General features: G+C 28.7%; 1 protein-coding gene and 1 long non-coding RNA gene across 2 annotated transcripts in view; both read left to right on the top strand.

Moving 5' to 3' along the window:
• LOC123298757 (protein couch potato) overlaps positions 1–23,363 on the top strand; it is a 623,626-nt gene that overhangs the window by 396,069 nt on the left and 204,194 nt on the right. The window lies entirely within an intron of this gene.
• LOC123298348 lies at positions 1,794–8,543 on the top strand. Its single transcript, XR_006535263.1, has 4 exons — positions 1,794–1,805; positions 2,804–2,813; positions 8,450–8,452; positions 8,494–8,543. It is a non-coding gene; the product is annotated as an uncharacterized LOC123298348 (long non-coding RNA).

Raw genomic sequence — 23,363 nt, 5'->3', positions numbered from 1 at the left:
CATGCATGATGACAAAATGAAACATACGTAGCGATAAAATATTCAAACTATTGTTAAACCCTTGACAACAAAAATGCTTGTCTTGGTGTGGAATATCTTTTCTTACTTCTTTCTATATTCAAAAGAGTTATCGACCAATTAGGACTTCTAAAACCATCATCGTTTTACGAAGAAAGCTTTACTTAACGGAACCCTAAAAGCACATACATTTATTTTTGTTTTTATATATAACAATATAATTTAGTAAGAATGCCATATAAGCAAATAAATATATTTATTTATTATAAGAATAGACATATTTCAAATTTATATAGTTATTTTTCCAAATTCCTTTCAGATGTTTTTACAAATTGTCGCATTTCATAATAACTTTATATATGATATAAAAATCTCAGAAATGTATATTTAGGAGTATCATGTTTGATTTAGTCTGTACCGAGAGATATTTTGTATCTTTTAAAAAAATATTTATAAGAATCAAATGAAGTAAGTTATTTTAGCGAGGGATGTCCAAAAATTGTAATAAAAAGAAAAGAAAATTATTCAGGTAAGGCGATACTTCATTTGTGTTGACTCACCTTGTTGCTTTGATCTTGCTCCATTTCTAGTAAATAAAATCAGTGGATGTGAGTGCGTAAAGTGTATTAAAGTCTACAAACGCCGTTTAGCTCATTACATAACTGTCGGCTGTTATTTTACGCTATATCCATAGATATGTAGCAAGAGATAGATATGTATTAGACATTGGAGACAAGCCACTGAATTCTTTATGAACTGTTATAGCCCTTCAACCTCCCACGGAGAGAACAAGAGGACTGGACAGACTTAAAGGACGGGAAAAAAAAATTTTTTAATTAACAATATCAAGAATTTAATCGTTTTATCAATGCTACCAGAATTTTTATGATTCTTTGCTATCATACAGCATTATGAACATTAAATTGCTGATTTAATTTAATCAAATATAGAACTGTACCACTTTTTAATGCAGTTTTTATACCATGTATATATGAAATATATCAAGGTATACTAAGTTTAGTTCCAAGTTTGTAATGATTAATAATTTTGATTCTACGAACAAAATTTTGGTATGGGTGTTCATAAAATCGCCTACTTAGTCCATTTTCGGTTGGCTGTCCGTCTGTCTGCATTTCTGTCGACACGATAACTCAAAAACGAAAATTAGTTGAAAGTTGAAATTTTTATAGCGTGCGCAGGACATAAAAAGAGAGGTCGATTTCGTAAATGAGCAACATAATTTAATTGGGTCTTGTTTACCTTAACTTCAAACTTTTGAATTTATTTTTAATTAAAAATTGCAAAAAATTAATTCAGAAAACACAAAATAGCCCTATTCTGAGTCCCACTTCCTTAATACTTCCTCTCCCAGCAAACAACAAGATGGCCTCTGGAATGAAAGGTCATTTAACTCGTAATATGGTACGGGTAAATCCAGTGGATTCTAAAAATTAACAAAATGACCCTTCCCTAAATTTTTACAGTAACCATTTAATGAACTATTGTAAACCTGTTTAAATAACGTATTTTCATGACTAGCACACAAACAACAGGCGGGCAGGCGGGTATTTTGTTTTATAATTTATTTAGGTAATTAATTCTAGACGAAAATTTTGCTTTTGGAAAGTCAGAACTTCCTGTACCAACTAGTTCATTTTTTACAATTTAGTGTGATCTGTGATTTAAATGTATGTGACTTTTGCGTCACTTTTGAATCACGTCGTCTAAAAAATTAAACTTCCATAGCATTCAAAAATTGTTCGTTTCTCTCTCTCTCTCTTCTCTCTGTATCTCTCTGTGCCTTTTTGTGTATAAATCATATTATACAAATGTTATAAAACTTTTATTTATTATTTAATTTTGTATAATATGTTGACATAACGTAATTGGTTTATAAATTAAAAATCAACAAATACCTGTATCGTAAAACGAGCTTTTAAGCTTTACTTTTTAATTAACGAACAAGTAACTTTTCAATTTTTTGTTTCATTATTGTTTTAAAAAAAAATGAATAATTGATTTATGCTTATTCTGATTTATTGAAATATTTTCAACACCTATATAATTCGTTTATTTATTTATTTTACCATTGAGTCATTTACCGGTAGATAATTTTATAACTAGGCCACGTGAAAATAGAAACTCACTTGAGACTCAAGTTTGACAGGAAGACTTTTTAATTTTGCTCTACTTCTTACAGTTATAAAACTAAATTTAGCATGTCTGTTTTATTATTTTGACGTTTCTATAATAGACAATTTTCTTGAAAAGATGCAGGAAAAAAAAAGTGAGCCGTCACGGGATGCCTGGCAGATGTGAAACATCGACATTATTTTGTAAAAGTAATATGCAGAAAAGAACAGATTGTGATAGGAACTAAATATGTCATAATGATAAAATAAAATATTACGATTTTTTTTCCAGATAACGATGACTATTTATTGAATAAACATTTATTTTCATTAAATTCAAAAATTTACGAATTTATTTCAAATCGCGACTTAATTCGTTTAATGCATATAGACTGTATATATATACCATCATATAGCTACTACTACTGTCTACACACTACTGCATATAGACTGTATATAAATACCATCATATAGCGTGGCCACGCCAGAAATCGGTTTTACGTGCGGCCATAGATTTTTCACATCAAAATGGTTTTTTACTTGAGTAGTAAATATTACTGAAATGAATTGATTTATTTCAGAAGAATTTGAAGTTAAATATAATGGCCTTAAGATGTTTGTTTCTCTACAATGTTGAACTAACTAGCTCTTAGAAGAAAACTCGTAGGCCTAAAAATTTATGTCCAAAAAACAAAATGGATGTCAAATGCAAACGAAGATAATCACAACTTTCGACTTATTCTAGAAAATGAAACCATAGAATGGGTGAATTAGTTTAAATATCTTGGCAAAATTATATCTTTTCATGACCAGAACAGCATTGAAATTCAAAAGCGAATAATGAATGCGTGGAGAAAATTTTGGTCTCTGAAAGAAATCTTTAAAAGTAAACTGCTTTAAAAACAAAGGCCTGGAATGCGTGTATTCTACCGATTTTAACGTACGGTACCCAAACCTCATCGCTAACCATCTGAAATTATAAAAAAACTCAGGACATGCCAAAGGAGTATGGAAATGGGCTGGGCATGTTTCAAGGCTAAACGATGATCGATGGCCAACTAGATGTACATCATGGGTACCATTAAATCTAGCACGTATAAGAGGTCGGCCACCAACTAGGTGGAGAGATGAAATTACAAGTTATGCAGGAGGTCTGCGGAGTAGAACGGCTAAAAATAGAAAAGCGTGGAATATACTAGGAGACGCCTTTGCCCAAGGGAGCTAAATCAGGCTACTTATTATTATTATATTATTATAGTAGTATTCAATCCTTGCATATATCCTTAAATTCTTATTTGTCCTTTTATGATTAGCACATTTGCTCTTTTACTCTTCTCTCCACGTTATCTTTGGCCTTCCTCTACCTATGCTACCCTGTGGATCATTGTATGACTTGTCTTGTAATGGTTTCTGGTGGTTGAGTTAGTATGGGACTTATTTATCCACACTTTCTCTCTGAATTAGATTTTGACCAGTTTTTTCCTACAAAGAGAATGGTTCGGAGACACATGGTCGGTAATGTATGTATTGATAAACGTGCATGATATAAAATATTTTTATCTCCGATTGCCGAGGCTATGCAACCTTAAACTTAAAAAGAAAAAAGAGAAAATATACGTTGGTACTTAGATGAAAAATAAAGAAAAACCTTCTATACGGAGCGTATATAATATTTTTACAATACAATGAAAAATAATATAAAATAAACACTTATCTAACAAAAGCAGAGAGCAGTGTAGTAGCAATAGCAATAACAGAATAAAATATTACGTGTTATTGCAATGTAATAATATATTCTTTCTTATTTTCAATTCATATTGTATTGAATAACATAATACTATAAAATGAATTCCGTGTAAGTACACGTTGATTTTCAAATAGACATTTCAAAATTTGTCTAAAATTTCTCTCTTTATCGACAGTGTAAACTTATCTTTATATATAAAATTAACGTGTCACGTTGTTTATGCGCGATGGACTCCTAAACTACTGAACCAATTTTAAATTTGATTTGCACACCTTGTTCAATTTGATTCAACTTGAAAGATAGGATAACTTACATCTCGATTTATATTCGCAATATTATTTTATTGCAAACCATTTGTCTATTATTTGACAGCCACTATTATCTATTAGGTCGAAACAATTCTAACCGATGGTGATATCTGTTGACTAGATTGAGTAAGTATTCAATAAGTGACACTCATCATCACGTGTTGCTGAGTGTTTAATATACTCATTTGCTACAAACTTGAATAAAAACCGGAGGATCCTGTGTACCGGAGGGTCTTGTGTCCAGAATCAGGTATGGTAGCCACTGAGCCGTTCACGATATTGTTATGGGAATCATTAATTCAATTACATTACACTTATAAATGACCAATTACGTAATAAGCAATTTTTTAAGATTTGATGAAAATATAATTTTTCATTTTTAAAAATCTTTAATAATAATACAAGTTTTAGTAAACATTTCAATAAGTACAAACTATGAATTCTCTGTATGAACTCTTATATTTAGCCCATGTACCAGATATCGAGCTTTCTAACTTTGAATTTTGCATTTTGAACTAAAGTAATTTTATTCTTAGTTAAAGAGAATTGAAAAAAATACACTCGAACCAGGACTCGAACCCGGACCTCTTGGATTCATGTCAAGTGCCCTACCAATTAGGCTATTCGAGTTCTAGGCACGAATGCAATTTTTTCAACTCAATGAATTTTTTTAATTTGTTTATCCACTTATTTATTTATTATTATTACTTATTATTGAAATTATAAATTATAAATATTGTGTGCATGATTAAATGTAAACATCAATAATAAGTAATAATAATAAATAAATAAGTGGATAAACAAATTAAAAAAATTCATTGAGTTGAAAAAATTGCATTCGTGCCTAGAACTCGAATAGCCTAATTGGTAGGGCACTTGACATGAATCCAAGAGGTCCGGGTTCGAGTCCTGGTTCGAGTGTATTTTTTTCAATTCTCTTTAACTAAGATTACTAGGCAAGATATTTGTCAATTTAGTTTACGAATGTGTAACATATTATATATCAAAATTAGTCGAAAAGACCATGATGTAAATATTGTGTGCATGATTAAATGTAAACATCAATAATAAGTAATAATAATTTTATTCTTTTTATTTTGCATAATAACAACAATTATTATGTATTTATATCCACTATTCAAATGTCTATGTCATATCGAATTTTGGAAATTCGTTATTCGAAATTTGTCAAAACTGAAATCAAGCTAAAAAAAGCGTTAAAAATGAAATATATGTATATTAATTTAAAATAGACATTTTATAAGTTGATTGAATTTTATTTGCATATCACTATGTGTATAGGTACTAAGTATTAGTAATGTGCCGGATCGGAAAAAAAGTAAATTCGCGGATACTGATCATTGATTTAAAGCTGCAAACTTTATTTAATGCTTGTTTTAACTAGGCTAGATAGGAATAAAGAGAAAAATTAATGTATTTTCTTTCATTAGCAAGACTTCTTTTATTTTTTTTTATAGATTAATTTACTGGCTTAATTTAAAATGGCCTGCAAATTTTAAATTTTTAATTTAGTTTTTAAATTCTTATATCCACAAAAAAAGAAACAAATACTTGTATTTATGACAAATATCCACGAATATGGGTACAGAGATACAGATATCTGGCACATCACTTTTTAGATAGTAATAATATCTAAATACTTGAATGTAATGTTATCGTTTTAGATATTGCAATAGAAACCATAAGAAGTTAACTTGAATTTAATGGAGTGTTATGAGGTTGTTATTTAAGCATGTTATGTTAAGTATAAAAATAAAAATATATTCTGAAAACAATTTATATTTTAATTGTTTTTTATTATTCCTTACCTGCTCGGTACTATATACTTTGTTTCTAATGTTTTTATTTTATATGTGTCTATTTTAAAATGATAATATTTTATTGATTAATCTATATAAAAAATTGTAAAAACCACGAGTTTATTTAAGGAGATATGCTAGGATTGAATAATACTAAAGATTTGAATTGAACTTCATAAATACATTTTTTTTATTAAACAAGATTTTAAGAATCACAAAAAAATCCTGGGTCATTGAGGCTTTTATTATTATTTTATCGTTCAAAGTTGGCTGAAAAAAAAAACCATGAATCATATAGGATATCTTTTTCAATTGGATATTTCTATATCAAAAAAACTAGAGAGTGTGATAAAAAACTATATAAAATATTTAGACAATCTTGAAGTTTATAATAATACCATAAAATATAAGGTGGCCGATGATATACAAACAAAATTTTTATTTAATTATGAGTTCATCGAAGATCCATTATTTAATGAACAGAGACGACTAAAGTTAGAGTATTGATAATTGAAGAGCGATACATATATTATCAAATTTATAAGCATCACTTGAACACATTATATTTTATATTTTTGTAGTTGCATGGTATCGTAAACCTAAAAATAAGTCATTACTACACTACAAAACATGTATTTGGTTTACATGTATGTACCGTGTAATAAACCAAAACTTGTTTACAATACTAGGTTTAAAATCACCTTAACCACGCAACAGAATGTACTTTGTCTTCGATTGCGGTACATAAAAACCATTATTGACTTCATCATAAAAAATCTATTGAAATTAATCACAATATCCAAAAGCTAACAAGTACAAAAAGGGATATTAAAAAAAATAGTCTTTTTATTTTATTTTCAGCGTAGTCAGAATGAACCTTGCCAGTAAATTTAACCCCCCGCTAAAAAGAGGTTGTTATAAACATGTCTATGTGTCTGTGTATCCTTGTATCTGTCCGTACTCGATAAAAACTAGAAAACAAGTAATAATTTTCGACCGGATGAGCAAATTTTCTTGAAACATAACTCAAACATGACACTCTCGGTCAAATTATCTTCAAAAAAAAGTTCATCCGTTTAGGAGCTACAATGCCACAAACGAATCGATAAGACCTGATTTTATGTCTTTCAACTTTTAATTTAATATTATTATTACCATGTATTTCAAGAATTATTCAATTTTATATTCAAATTTCGTTATTAAACTAATTATTCAAAATTTTCTATAACATAAATATTTTACGTTATCAATTTTATTTCATTCAATACCGCACGATACATTTATGTATAATTGTATATTAATAATTTTTTGTTTTTGTTTCAGGTGAGTTCACGGACTTTAACCGACGATTATTTTTATAAATATAATGATAGTATGTAAGTGAATCGATTGTGTAAATTAATTTGTTAATTAATTACCTTTAGTGCATCCATGAGTAGGAGAGCGTATTCTCATCGTCACAAAATTTGCACGGTTTTTACCATTCTAATTGATATTACTATAAGAGTACATATAGCTATATCACTTAGAATGGTAAAACATGTGCAAATTTTTGACGCAGAGATACGTAAACAGTAAGAACTACCACTGGTCAGAGACTAAATGTATTAGGCAGTCATAGCTACAAACATATGATCGAATTTTTCTAATACACATTGCCTAATGTACACTCTTTGTTTTTTAAATCATTTCCCTAAGTACATCAATGTGTGTGAGAGAGTATAATTAAATATCTCTTTGCATACTTTTGAACAGTAGCAGTTCAATAGTTGTGATACAAACATCTAATAGTATCTTTTTTATACACATTGCTTAATGTATATGTACTCCTCACATTCATTGATGTACTATGGGAAATGATTTTTGAAACAAATTGAATACATATCCAACGATTTAATATTTCTGAAATTTTAACTTAAAAGCACAACTAAATAGATTCTCTTCGTTTATAAAACTTACTTTCATAAGTGTAACTTTTATTAAGTTAAGTTTTAGGTATTTAAGTTTTATATACCTTCATATGTTATACATTTTTTTAAATAATATCTTAATATTGTAATATAACCAACAAACATAAACCCTTTTCCAAGAATATTGGGTTTGAATCGATAAGCTTACACTAACAAAAAACTATGTTTGGATATATAATACGTTGTATATTGGATACATACTGTGTATATTATTTACAGTCAACGTCAAATTAAATGTTGTCATTGGAAAGTCAAGTTTTATTAATTTCTTATGCAACATATTTTGGTTACGAATGCAACGCATTTTGGCCAACATAGCTTTACAATTATGAAGCCTTTGGATTCAGCTAGCAGTTCTCAATACTTGAATCCCATAAGTCCAAACAGGTTTTGGAATTATTTTATAACCTAGCACTTAATTGTCTAATGAACATTTAGATTTATAGTCTAACAGCCAGTAAAGTTTTGAGAGTTTAAAATTTAATTGTTTTCTCTTAGGCTATTTCACTTCGTTTGCCTGTGGAAAACTGACATTGTTCATTTTTACAGCTGGACATGTTTCTCTTCTTAAAGAGAATGTGAGAATGTTACTTGAACTGATTTTTGTTCATTTACTTGAATACGCCACTTTTGTAACCAGTTTTGTATTTTATTTATACTATTTTGTAGCCTTACCCTACATTTAACCTAGTAGGACTTATCTGACTAGTAGGAAACTAGTCAGATAACTCCTCTTGAACTTTGACCTGGAAATGCTGATCTTCTAGGTATGATTTCAAAATACAGTAATATGTGCTTAGAATATTTTGTTTTAATTTGTAGAGCAAGTCGGGATTTCATACTTTTTCGAACGCCTTGCTGACGTCAAGAAATGAAGCTGCACATTTTTTTTTTGAAAGCTTTTGGTAATTGTGTAGAGTATTTGATGAACTTCGATGCATTCGATGTTCTATGGTTGAATGTTTCTCACGGAACCCAAATTGGTGATCTGGTATGATCTACGACTCATTCAGTACAATCTTTAATTTTTGCAGAATTAATTTTTCAAAAAATTAAGATAGTGTTGATAAAAAACTGATTGGTAGCTATGATTTGACTTCTTTGATCTTTCCTAAAATTATTGGACATGGGAAATATTTCAGTCTCAAAATCGCATTGAAAATATTACGAATCATGATAATCCCATTTTTGGTTACTTATTTAAAAATCCAGTTGTTATAAGATCAACCTGATGATTTTTTTGGGTTTAGTGTTTTAATTGCCGCATCTATTTCGTTTAGAGAAAAAGCCTCGCTTTCTGTTCATTTTCTTCGTCTGGTTAATTTAGTGAATGGGAAAATGTTTCTTTCAATTCCTTAAACAAACAAGCACTGAAAAAAATTTCCAAAAGTTCTATTGAACACTATTCTCCATGAACGAGCTCTTAATAACGACTTATTTTATTCTTTTAATTTCGCGCAGCGATATGCGTACATATTGTATAAACTTTAGCTTTTGGTGTATTTATAAAGCACCAAAGGATCTTGATAAATATGTGATACTTATTCATTTTATTTGACAATAACTAATACTACTGTTGATGTAATCATTATAAGTTTTATGTAAACATGTAGATTATATACGTAATATATTTCTATGTATATTATCTAAGCATATCCTATTTAGTTAGATACATACGTATATTTTAGGTACGTTAATATAACACGTATTTCATATTACATAGACCATATACATTTTACATACTATAATGTCTAGATGGTATAGACAGACCACCATACTATACAAAAATTTATTGTTTACTTTTATTCGGATTTTCATAAAACAGTCTAATCATAATTTTTAAAGGTTTCTATGTCATGAATTTTTTTTAAATCGTTAAATTTAAAAATTATGAAAAACAAGTTTAATGAGAAGCTTGACAAAGTTAATCGATGAATACCTACCTCTTCCTAAAATTTCGAGAACATAGAAATGTATATACCAATTGTAAAAACTTTTTTTTTCGATAAAAGAAAAATGATTAAAATGAGTGGGGCAATAGGGTTCTTGGATAATAAACAATTGATTTTTTGTTGGCCCCAGCCCCTTTTTTTAGCGGGTTTAAAGCCCTAGCAGATTTTGTCGAGATTTATTTACATTACCTTTACTTTTTCTGATAGCCTCGGAGTTTTGGAAAAAACTGTACCAGGTTTATTCAAATTCTCAGACCAGCACTTCATCAAGCAGTAGATAACCTTAAAATAATAACAATTTCTAAATACTCTTACAGGCGGTAAAGAGCTCCTTTCTAGATAACGGGTGTTGGAATTTTTCACAAAATTTTATTTTCCAAGAATGTTAACTGTATAACTTTATTGCATTTGTAACAATCCGTGGATAGAATTTGAGACTAGACCGAATGTAAAGAAATTCTTTTCGGATCATATTGCCGTTAATACGCTTAGATCGACACCTCTACGAAGTCGATATCATTTTTGTTCGCGCAGTATCAAAACGACCAAAAAAATGTCTACGGACGTACACAAACACACACATACACACATACATACTTCTTCTCTAAATTGGTATTAATGCCTTGTTTTAACCATGAAACGTAAAGAAATGTTGAAAATTTTGATTTCAAATTGGGACCCATTACAATAACTTTCTATATTGGAAAGTTAATAAAGTAAGAGGTACTAGAGATTGTTTTTCCCGAAACGGTGTGATAGTACACATATCTCTATCGCCAGTATTCGTAATTTATCACCATGAATCTTAAATTATGTACTATCCTTAACTAAAACTGTTAAATTTCCAAAGTTTAAGTCAGCAATATTCACAAAAATATCTTTTTTTTTCGCAATGCCCTGTATCTAGAAAAGTTCCCGCGGTAATGTGTATCTACTTTCTGGTTTTTTATAAATCCTCCCGCGGAAACAGATTTTTTTTAAACAAAAAACCTTGAGTTCACGCATACGTTTTATTTGATTTTTAGTCAGTATATATAAGGTGAGACATATTTTGGTAATATATTGGTTGATGTCATTTAAACTAGCATAGCGTTATGTCGCCAATCGAAGCATATTATATTTCCGGTGCACGAAATGCTTTGATATTTGATCGCATAATGTTGAGAAATATTGAAAATTTGTTATTAAACGTAACATTGAAAATTATCCGCAGCACATTAATTTATGTTGATTCGAATGTAAATATTAAAAATTCACGAAGCGCATGGTTGTCCTGCTTGTGTAGAGGTACAAAACATACCACAGCAGTATTTTAAAATATATTATCCATTATTTGACAGTATTTTTCAATATATTCTTCTTTTAATGATTTCCTTTGTCTATTATTATTACGATTGTTAAATAACTGACATTTTGACAGTGCCACTAAGAAATGTTAAATGTCAATATTAAGTGACATTGTCACTGAGTGAAACGATATCTCTCTACGAAAATTTATATACATTACATATATTTATTAAATATTTACAACGGTAACACATATTAAAGTTTGATTCTTTTGGAAATATTTTCTCTCCATCGTAACATTAAATTCAGTTTAAAAATTAAATTGAATTCATTTACAACATATAAATATTGGGAAAAATTGATTTGCCATACGATAGACAGTCGGGGGGCTAAAATAAAACCGTGATAACAGCCGTAAACTGGATTTCAGTAGGCGTTGAATTAAAAGGTATTAAGATATAGTATATTAAGAAACCCTAAATTATACCTGTTCGTTTATTAGACAGGAGAATTTGGTGCTTTAACATCTTGTAAATTCCACCTACTGAAGGCTTCTCTATTTGAAAATATTTCCAAACTATGCAACAAAATGTATAAATAAAATTATTTTCAAACGAATATCACATACAAAATTTAAAAAAATTAAACTTTAAATAAAGCTATAATCAAAGTATTTAAACTTTTGTTGAAGACAGTATATTTTACATTATCCACTTGTGTTTGCCAAATATATAACACTGTTCTCCATGTAAAATCAATATGTTGTGATTGAGATTATCAAGAAAAATTCAGTTAGTAAGTGAGTCACGTAAATACAACTGAACATATACCATTTTTGAACGACTAGTCTTTTGTGTTTTTCTTCAATATTGTCCAGTTTTTCTTGACTCAACTTTTTGTAACCATTCAAAAATATTTTATATCAAAAGCTATTCAAATATTTAGTATGTAACTACAAGACGTTCAGATGTTTTAGGGTAAAAGATAAAAATTATGTCCGCTTATTGTAGACACAATACAGAATTGTATCATCACTTTGATATCATCACGTTTCCATCTACCCTGTTTATTGTGTAAGAGTAACTTAGCTTAGAAGATATTTATTAAAGTTATATTTACAAAAATTAAAACTTTAAGCATTTTGAGATACTATAAAATTAGTGCTTAGAAAGACAAGAAACACATTTAGCTTCCTTTTTGATCATGATCCAAATATAGACTAATAACTCAATTGAAAAATATTTTCGGATGTACGTTGAATTCTGGGACGAAGTAATAAATTAGTAAATATTAGAGTTGCTCAAGTACAGCATGTACATTAATTATAAGTCTACGATTGACTATCTTGGGTACGCCTTGTAATAAGCATTCTGTTTATGACATTAAAAATTTTAGTGCTTAGGCATCTATATTGTTAAGTATCGTTCAATATTTTGAAAATCAAGAGCCGAATAATCAAGTCACTACTGGCTCAAAAGAATGGTACACAAAAAAGGCAAGCCTGTGATGAAGGCAAAGGTGGTGAGGTGGGGTAAAAGTGGGTGAGGTGGTGATGTGGTGAAACCTAATATGAATAATTTAAAAACAGGTACTATTGAGCCATCAGTTCAAAACATTCCAACAACAAAATCTTATCTAAACAAGGTCAAATGTCGGTCATTGATTCAAACATGTTGAAACTTGTTTAGATAATACAAACCTTATCAATTCCAGGTATTTCATCGATTAAAACAATTATTTCATAATACAATCAAATGTTATCGTTTCTCTTCTTACAAAAATAAATATAATTACGTCATCAAAGGTTAAATGTCGCCATCTTTTTTCGTACGCCTATTCATCTCAATTCGCCCACCCCACTTCAAAGTCCCGGTACAACGCCCGTTTTACCCCACCTACACCACCTTTGCCTTCATTACAGGATTTCCCTTTTTGTGTCCCATTCTTTTGAGCCAGGAGTGACTTGACTATTCTACTACCAAAGGAGATTTCGCAAAATTTTCTTTTTATTTTTCGTCTACATTCGTGAAATTATAATAAAATTAATCACTAAAATTGAAAATAAGATACAAATAATTTCAACCCTAAATACATCCTGCCCGTGGATTCTTTATATGATGGAGACACTTGATTTTTTCCTTTCGTTGTCATTGTGAATATGTTTACTTTCTATTAAACAGTTTTTTTAATTTTATTTCATTCCTTCTAAGTGAAAATTATCAAAAATTTTCTGAAATTTTAACCACATTTTATTCATGCTTGTACATCGTTAATAATCTAGTATGTTTTCCGAATACCAGTTAAATACCCAATTATAAAGCATTTATAAAATGGTAGTTTTCGCGGTCAAACTTTAAGTAAGGTAGCTAATTATAAATTTTATTAAACTACTACTACATAGAGTGTGTCCCCAGATAGAGGTAACTATACCTGTAAATTTTCTTATTTTGCATTTTAAGGTAAAAAGTCATTCTTTATAAGGTTTTCCTTATTCTGAAAAGTATGAAGGCATACTTAAAACTTCTAAATAATGTACAGGGTAGCCAAAAAATCGAAATAACTTTTTTTCTTTCTGGTAAACTACTCTTCCTTTTTATAAGTTGACAAAATATTACTAAGAAAAGTTGTTCGAAATTAACAATTATGTCTGTATACAAAATTTCAAGAAGATGTTTCCAAATGAATTTTATATATTTTAATTTTCTAACCTAGTCCACACAAAAAAATACACGAATCGTACATGTTAATAATTGATTTATTATTATTTTCTTTGACACGTTCTTTTGTAATTACAATTTTTGTTCAAATAAAAAAATGGTGCTATAAATAAAGTACTCGGATCTTGATGTTTTGTATAGAGTCGTAATTGTTAATTGCGAGCAACTTTTCTTTGTAACATTTTGTCAACTTATAAAAAGGAAGGGTAGTTTACCAAAAAGAAAAATAGTGATTCTAAATTATTGGCTACCCTGTACATTATTTAGAAGTTTTAAATATACCTACATACTTTTCAGAATAAGCAAAACTTTTTATAAAGAATAACTTTTTTTCTTAAAATGCAAAATAAGAAAATTTACAAGTAAAGTTACCTCTATCCGGGGACACACTGTATAAAATAATATTTACAAAATTACATAGGTTGTTTAAATGTTACTCAACATAATAACATATATCTACATTCTACACCATCAAGTAAAATTTCTGTGAAGATAATTGATGGCTTAGATTTAATTGAAACTGACGAGGTGTATACGAATATATAATATTTACATATACTTACTTATATATTACAGTATGTAGAATGAGCTTTTCATTAAGCTTGAAAAAATCAATTTTATTGTTTAATGTCTGCATGATATTATCACTCGATGATTAGAAAAGCAATTTCCCAGATCGAATTCAGGGAATTTGAAAGGAAATAATTGTGAAATAGTCAAATGAAATGAACTTTCATGACTAATCATTCACAAACAAAACAATCCACTTTTTCTCCAAAGCTCTTACATAGAAATTGTACATAACTAGTACATTATTGATATTTTTATTTTAATTTTTGGCACACAAAAAAAGAGTCTATTTCCGGTTGCCCGCGTGTCAGTCTGTCTGCCCATCTTTTCGTTTTTAATCACGATAACTCAAAAACAAAAAGTGATATCAACTTGGTATTGGGCTCGTAGGACCCATCTTGTAAATCGTTAGAGATTGAACAAAGTTTAGAATGTTAATTGTAATAAATAAACAACTTTTGTTTGAAACATTTTCTTGTAAACATCACTGTTTACCCGTGAGAGTGCAAATTATATTACAATATTATATATTAGGTATATATTATATGAAATATCAGTTATCTGTGTGTGACACCACAGTCGTGTTATATATACTCGCGACTGTGACTATTTAAGAGTGGCTATATCCCTTCACTTACATGACGTTAAAAAAAAAACGATATCGTAATCAATACTGTCTATAGATGGTATTTCAACTGTTATCAAATAGTATTTCATTCAAATAATTTCCACAACTGGGTATGCAGTATCCTGTTCAAACAATTCAGTCTTCGATAAACTTTTATTTAACGGTAGTTTAGTTGTTTGCTCCTCTGTAAGGTTTGAGACTCATTTTGTCACTTTAATTGAGTCTTTTAAAACGCTAATTGTATGCAGAATATTAAGACATCATTCGAACGTGACTCCCCAATAATGATAGTCCAACGGGTGGGTAGTTTGCAATGTTCCCTTTTTATTATTTTGATAAATGAAATAGTGAGAATATTAAATTGTAGTGCGAAAAGACGCGCAGTTACATATAATTAGTGTCACTCACATAGACCAGGAGTGATGGAGTTGGGTAAATCCTACATCGAACAAGTTATGTACTCAGGTTAGAGGGCTATAGGTTCAATTTCTGTGTTTTTTTTCGTATCTTTCTATTTGTTCAAATGAATATGGGATGAGAGTTTTCCATTGAAGTGTACTCTCTTACGTTCATATGATAAGGATTAATAATGTGTTGAGATAGAAAAAGCTATTAAAAGTATCATGTATGGTGAACTTTGACTTATATAAAGTACACAAAAATTTAAAGTTACTGTTAAAATATAGTTTCATATAAAAAATATGTATATTGAACAATATTTTCAACAATAAGTTATATTTACCAAAATGAATCGAGCAAATATCGATTTATTTCCTTCAGCGATTCACAATACATGGTATATGTATTTACGCCACTCTCTTCTGCGTATTTTAATTCTAATGTACGTATTTATAGGTATTTCTATATAATAAATACTTCATTTATGACGTTAATAATTAATCTTGCTTGATTGAGCGTTAAGTATAAATCATGATTATAATAAAAAAAAAGTAATCTATTTAAAGAAATTATATGTATATGTGTACCATAATTTATCTACAAGTAAATATAATCATTTGAAGAATCAGACAGGAAAATAATTCTCAAATTAGTTGAAGCACTCATGTGAGATGATAGCATAATTGGGTTTACCTATATATTATTTTTTATAAAAAAGCAGATTAATTAATCCGTTACTAGAGCGAAAAAAAGTTCAATTATTTATTTAAATAAAAGGGAACAATTTATTTATTCTTAAACTTTTACTCGTTATTGATAAACATACTTAAAATAATTTAAAACTATTTTTTTTTTTAAATTTTGTCTTCTTTAGTTTATAAACCGTATTAGTCTTCATAATAGAATTACAAAATTAATTATTATTTTAAAGAAATTTTTAACGATAAAGTATTATTAAATTATTATAAAATATGTGCATGATTAAGATACGGTATGTGTCTTTCATAATACAGGCTTGATTAATTTGATATTCTACTTATATGACAGTACTCAATTAATTTTCTATCACTGCCATTAAGGATAACAACTCAACTGAACGAAGATTGCAGCCTCAGAGGACAAAGTTGCTTCCTTCCGTTTGCCTTTCAAAGTCAGGTTCGTCTCTATATTTAGCCTCCACAATAGATAATTAAAATTTTGTATTACAATATAAGTGGTATAAACATTTATTGAAGAACCTTGTATAAAGCTGATTTGCCCACCGATTATATACATACTAGCTTGCTACCCGCCCGCTTCACTGGGCTAATAGTAAATACCACCGCTTTAAAGCCTACATCTCTCTTGATCACACTTATTCCTGTTCCATAACACTCGATGGAATTTTGTACACAGCTAAAATTTTTGCATAATTTTCAATTTTTTTAAGTGTAAAATAGTCATAATTCATTCAGTTTATCAGAAAAGAAGAAGGCCATGAATTGTTTGACATTTACTATTATAAATTTTTATAGAAATCTTTAAATTATGGTTTAAAATGGTGATCATAGATGGAGCAATCAAATGTCAGAATAGATTTAAGTTTTTTTCAATGTATCGTTATAAATTATAGCTCATGTGTTATTCTGATGTGTGATCTATATTATTGTACAGTTTCATTCATACCCATTCGCTGGTTTTTGCATGAAAGCGTAACAAACAAACAAACAAATATCCTCACTTTCACATTTATAATATATAGGGATATGTAGGTTATGTATGCAGGTAATTAAGATTTGAAAAAATATTTTTTATTTTCCAGAACAAGTGAAAACAAACAATTGAGTTAATTGTTCAAATACAATTGTTTTTATTTTTACTCTCTTTATTTTAATTCGTAGTCTCTGCTTATCTGTTTGTCTGGCGAAAAATCTTTGGATTGATGTTTTACTCTATTCCCGTGATCCAATCGGAACTTGGCTTGTAGCGAAAATCAAAACCTTTATCATCAATTTATCCAACTTTTTTAATGCAAGAAATTGGAACAGAATTGAAGCAAAAGCTGTTTGAAACATTTTTTGTTACTAGTAAAGAGTTTTTTCTGTTCATAATTATTTAATTCAAAATTTTCGAATTGATCCATGATTCATGTTCCTTCAGTTCGAATGAAAAAGTTAAACTTTTTCTTTGTCTATTTCCTACATTATTCGTTGGCTATTTGTGCGATTTCCATTCGCACGAAGGCATTTCAAATTGTATCAAAAATATGAAATTAGTTAGTATAGAAAGAAGTTATATTAGTTAAACGTCTAGAAAAGATGAATTCTATTCAACTGTTTGCATACAATTGGAATTGGCTAAAGTAAATATCAACATCATTGTATATCATAAGTAGTACACTACCTATTGTAGTTAATAAAATAGGTATCTTGTATTTAAGAATACTTATGTCGAACTATTTCGGCAATGTTATTTTACAAGTATATATAAATAAACACAAGAAGAGTTTTAAGATATTAAATGAATACATATACAGTTTCCAAATAGTTCTATGAAGGGAAATAGAAATGAATATAGGCTTGGTTACTTTTTATTTTTATGGTTTGAGCGATGGGAACCTAAGTAAGAGACTTATTTCCTTTTTTATCGAGTAAAAAGGAATCATTTTATAACAATTACCTGTTATTTAAATTGTATACCTAAATAACAATTAATTTACCTAAAATTATTTTTTACAAACTTCCTCATAATACATTTAAAAAATTGTATTTCGCAGTTTCCTTCTGTTGGACATTTTATTTCAAATGCAATATTAAATTACAGGAATCGGGATAGAATCCTTTTAAGAATCCTTGGTTTAAATGCTTAAATAGAAATGGGTTTCTCAAACTAAACAGAAAACGAGGTTCTAGTAATGAAAATTATGAAAACTTCATAAGATCTACTAATCAGATTGGAAGAAAATTCGTTCATTTATCTCTAGTGAAGAGAAACTACATAGATCTTCCTAATGTAATCAATATGTATTATTGATTTTTGGTTTCGGTTTTTGAGAGATCAAAACTATTAAAATGAACACTAATTTTTATCTTTGATTAACCAGGTTAACCGAAACCTGTAATGATGCATGTGCACTCCTTATACAATGAAAGAAAGTTCCATTGACGGTGGAAAGATGTACACTTTTACATATAATTATGCCTAACTCAGTTTTTCCCAATATTAAAATTGTGGACTGGAGGCTTTAATTTTTGGAAAAAGGGAAATACAACTTGTTGGTTTTTTGGTTTTCTGCGATTTTTTAACCCCTGCCTGTGGCATCGTAGCGCCTAAACGGATGAATCGATTATGATTTTTTGTTTGTTTTGTTTCAAATGTTACTTAATGGAGAGTGTTCATAGCTTTGTTTCAATAATATAGTGCTAATTTAGGGTTCCGTACTCGAAAAGCTAGAAAAAGATAACAATTGGCGATGGTTTTCCAAATTGCCTCTATTTGGAAAAGGCCTTAAGGAGAAATTCAATTCACTGGAAAATGTTCTGAGATTTATTTCAAATGCGAGTTTAGGATTAAGTACCAGAAAAATTTGTCGACGGTTTTTTAAATTTTGTAAATTTCACTTGTTATTACCATCCGTTTAAGTACGTCTAAAATATTTGAGATACAATTTCAATCTTTTACGTTGAGCGGTTATCGAACTTTTAAATATGTTGACTCTACTCTAGTGGACACTCGCTAATTAATATACTTTTTATTTATAATATATAGAAAAATCTTAAGTTTCCAACTCTTCGACATAGTGATGTTTAATTCATTTCAACGAAATACGTTATCTCTTTCAATATTATTCGCATACATTATACTACAACGGATTTCAGTAAAAAGTAAAAGGCACAAATACAGACATCTCAAAACATGACACGATGACGACACACATCGATAAATAAACAAACAAAAAACACGTATAATCACGAATGAGTAACAACAATTTGTCAAGCGAGCAAAATGCATCATAATATCTACACACCATTTAAACAAATACGTAACAGACATTATGTTTGTTTGTAGATGTCGCATCAAATGAATAGTTGTTGTACGTACATACACAAAAAAATATACATTCATGTGAATTCATTCGAGTACACATTTCTGTCTCCATATTGTTGACACCATCAATTTAGTACCTATACAGATTGTTTGAAAGTAAGACAGATATTCGAATGCTTGTAAAACGCATGAACGATTTGGCTAAGTCACACTTACATAAATTGGTTGCTGTGGTTCGAAACAGTGAACCGTTTTTATGATCTCGCACCTATGAGTTAGTTATATTCTGTGGGCATATGTGTAGTCGTTAGATTGTGCCGATCAATGACGTAGCTATCGAAAGGCCAGGCACTGCCATGCACTGGGGACTCCAAAATTGGACGGCTCCTCGGATTCTGCAAACCTTGTATTGTACTACAGAAAAATTCTTCCACCTTCGAAATGTAAATAAATAGGTTGCAACACGACTTTAATCATGACAACTAATTTGAGAGAATGAGGAAGGATTTTCAACTATTTGGTGTGAAACTTGTAAGGAATTTCTTTGTAATTTTTTTTTGGCAGTATTGATTCATCAACTTAAAAGAAATTACCCAAAATTGACAAATTTTTAAGTCAGCCATCTACAAGTAGTTTTCGTCCATATAATTCTATTGATAGTGCCACAGATCATGTAAACACTACAGTGCAGTGGAGACGTTTACTTAAGAAGATTTTATAACTATTGCAGTGAGAAAACCTAAACACTTTAGTTAGGGTTAAAATTTTTTTTACCAGGTCTTGTGACTTCCTAGTTACGCTTCTAGTGCTGATAAACCACACATGTAAAACTAATTGGAATCCAACAATTGCAGTGATATTGGCATACCTCAATTATCACTAGATAAGAGGGTCAAAGCTCGACTTTCAGATTATGCTACTTTTCAGTCAGACACAGTGCTCTAAGTACCAAAATTATATTTATTCACAAGACTAAATTAGCTTCCCAATGAACTTCGAAAAATTCAATTTATTGTTTTTTCTCTTTAAAAAAGCACCCGTAACTTGCAAAGAAATTTTAATGATCTACAAAGTAGGAACGATAGAAGTTTGAAGAAATTTTAATGGAATCACCCTATTTTCATGACAAGGAAATGCGCTAAAAAACAACTAATGATAGTTGTTTTTTTTTTTCAAGTAAACTTTATCTAACACATTAAAATACCCTTTTCATATCTTTAATAATTAATTACGATGAATTGAATTATTAATAAATAACAAATTGACTTTTTACAAAAAAACATTCTATATCGTAACTACGTCTATATGAGTTAAGCCAAAAACTTTCACATAATAAACATTACAAATAATATAGACAGATGACGTCAGCATATTTTTGTATCTATTGTTATATTATAAACCTATGATGGGATAGTAGAAGACAAATCATTTGTTAGGATAGTTATTTCTTTTTATTCAATGCTATTTTATATATCTGTTATTTTTAACGATTTTCCACTTTAAGGGAAATATGCTTTTGCTTTTAGTTCCAAGTTGGGCAATAATTACTTCGGATTTAGATCGATTATATTTACTAGATGTCGTAAATTACATTTACTGACTTATTTCTAGCTATTTTTCGTTAATTATAATCGATAGATTGAAAAATCTTACTCTACAAAAATAAGTTAAAATTGGTAAAATTAAAATTCAGAAATATTGTCAAACACAAAATATTTGAATCAAAGTCAACATTTTTTAGAATCTATGAATTTTACTTTCACATTCAAGAACATTTAAAAATCACCGTTACTAATTGAAAATTAAAGAAGAATATAGTTTATCTCAGCAAACAGCTATTCATCAAGAAATTTTTTCGAGAATTAAATAGTTAAGGTAAAAATTTAATGTGGAAGTAAGTGATGATAAAATATTTCCAACGAAATTTCCTCGTAGTTTATAAACCTGTGTTAGATAAAGCTTTCCTTTAGCATATGATACTAGTTTCAAATATATGATACTAGATTTTTAAAATCAATTACTTCTCAGTAAAACTAATCCATCCTGTGTATTCATTTAAGATTTTTGCTACGATTTAATTAAGACTTTATTTTATAATTTCTGTGACAATTTCATTTGTAATTACTTTGAATAGGGAATTCGCTTTGTTTACACAGTTCCTGCAGTTCGAATTTTTTTGTTCTCTGATCTGTTTTATAAAATCCGTACCCTTATGTTATATTTCCATTTTCTATACATAAAATGTATACAACAATTTTTGTTAGACACTTTTTGTGATCAAATAATGTTTTTTATGTAATTATTAATGAAATTTTATGAAACATTATACAAAAAAAAAAGCATCTGATTCATACTTGAATGAATGACGGCACTTACCTATTTTGTTAATTAACATTTTTTTAATGGATTATAAAAATATTTAGTTCATTGATTATTTAAAATACAAAATTATATTTATAACAATATATTTATTGTTTTTAGGTCATTACAATTTATTTTTAAATTTTTCAAAAAGTATTTCGTATGAAAGCTTGACAACTTGACATAAAATTTTTTACAATACTTATTTTGAATAATCGATGTTACGAATTTATATCTTTAGCTTGACCTTTGCGGAATTCGATTATTTACTTTCTTTTTATTTCTAATTTAGGCCATTTTATTAAAGATATGGTAAACAAATTACATAATGAACAAAATTTAATCATAATATTTTTTGTCTAGCTTATTTTTTTCCTAAGCGGTACATTTTTAGATCATGAGTCTATTTTTCGTTATTAACCAGTACATGAAGCTTTAAATGGAGGGGTAAATCATGGAAGTTGATAAAGAAATAAGAAATATATAGCTAGAAAAATAATATATAAGATTTCAAAAATATTATTTCCAATGCCGGGTATTGATCTTAGTACCTATTGTTTAGAAAGAACGCATTTAAACTCTAAGATTATATTTGGTCCAACACAATTAATATTGGATAGTATTTTAGGCACTTAAAGATGTACGAGCACTTAGGCAATTTTAAATAAAAAGCTTCCTTTTTTTATATGAAGTTGGACTAAGTCTAAATCAATTCTGAAAATTTTAGCTGGGACTGTCCAATTGATAAATAAATAACTTGAACAGACGGCATATTTAATATTTGTTTTATGGGAAAATGGTAGATGGATGATATGTTTTCATAGATTTCTCCTAAACTAGTCGGTGGAAATAAAAAAAAAACTATTTTAATTATAGTTTAAACCTTAATAAATTAATGAAACAAAAAAAAAACCCGTTGTGCCCAACTAATTAAGGATGTATGAGCGCGGTAGTGGGGACACAAGACGAAAAGTAAGAATACAATTTTTCGATATCTGGATTAATTTTCAAAATATCGAAAATTGAAAACTTTGTTTAATTATATAGTTTTCGATATTACGAAATTCAAGGCTAATATCGAAATTGTATTCTTATTAATTGTGTAAATTCAAGATATAACAACCAAATTCATTATCAAAGTTGAAAATAAGGTAAAATAATTGCAACCCTAAATCTAAAATTTTCTAGGTGCTGCTACTTCCTTAGGAAAAGTTATTTTTGTCATGTAAGAAGCTGAATGTACAGACAAGAAGTTTCGCATTCACTTGAAGAGCTTGTTTTCTTGAAAACGTCTTTAATCACTGTTAATGTATAGTAAATTCCTTGGATAACTCATAGCCTAAAATCAAAATCTAAATTTAGATTTTTTAAATAATTAATAAGCGTCCATGTGCATAAACAATAATAATCTTAAAGCATAAAAGGAAT

The sequence above is a fragment of the Chrysoperla carnea genome, chromosome 4, assembly GCF_905475395.1.
Source record: "Chrysoperla carnea chromosome 4, inChrCarn1.1, whole genome shotgun sequence".
NCBI classification, from domain to species: Eukaryota; Metazoa; Arthropoda; class Insecta; order Neuroptera; family Chrysopidae; genus Chrysoperla; species Chrysoperla carnea.
Note: the sequence above shows the minus strand (reverse complement) of the source record. Positions and strands in the feature narration are given on the sequence as shown.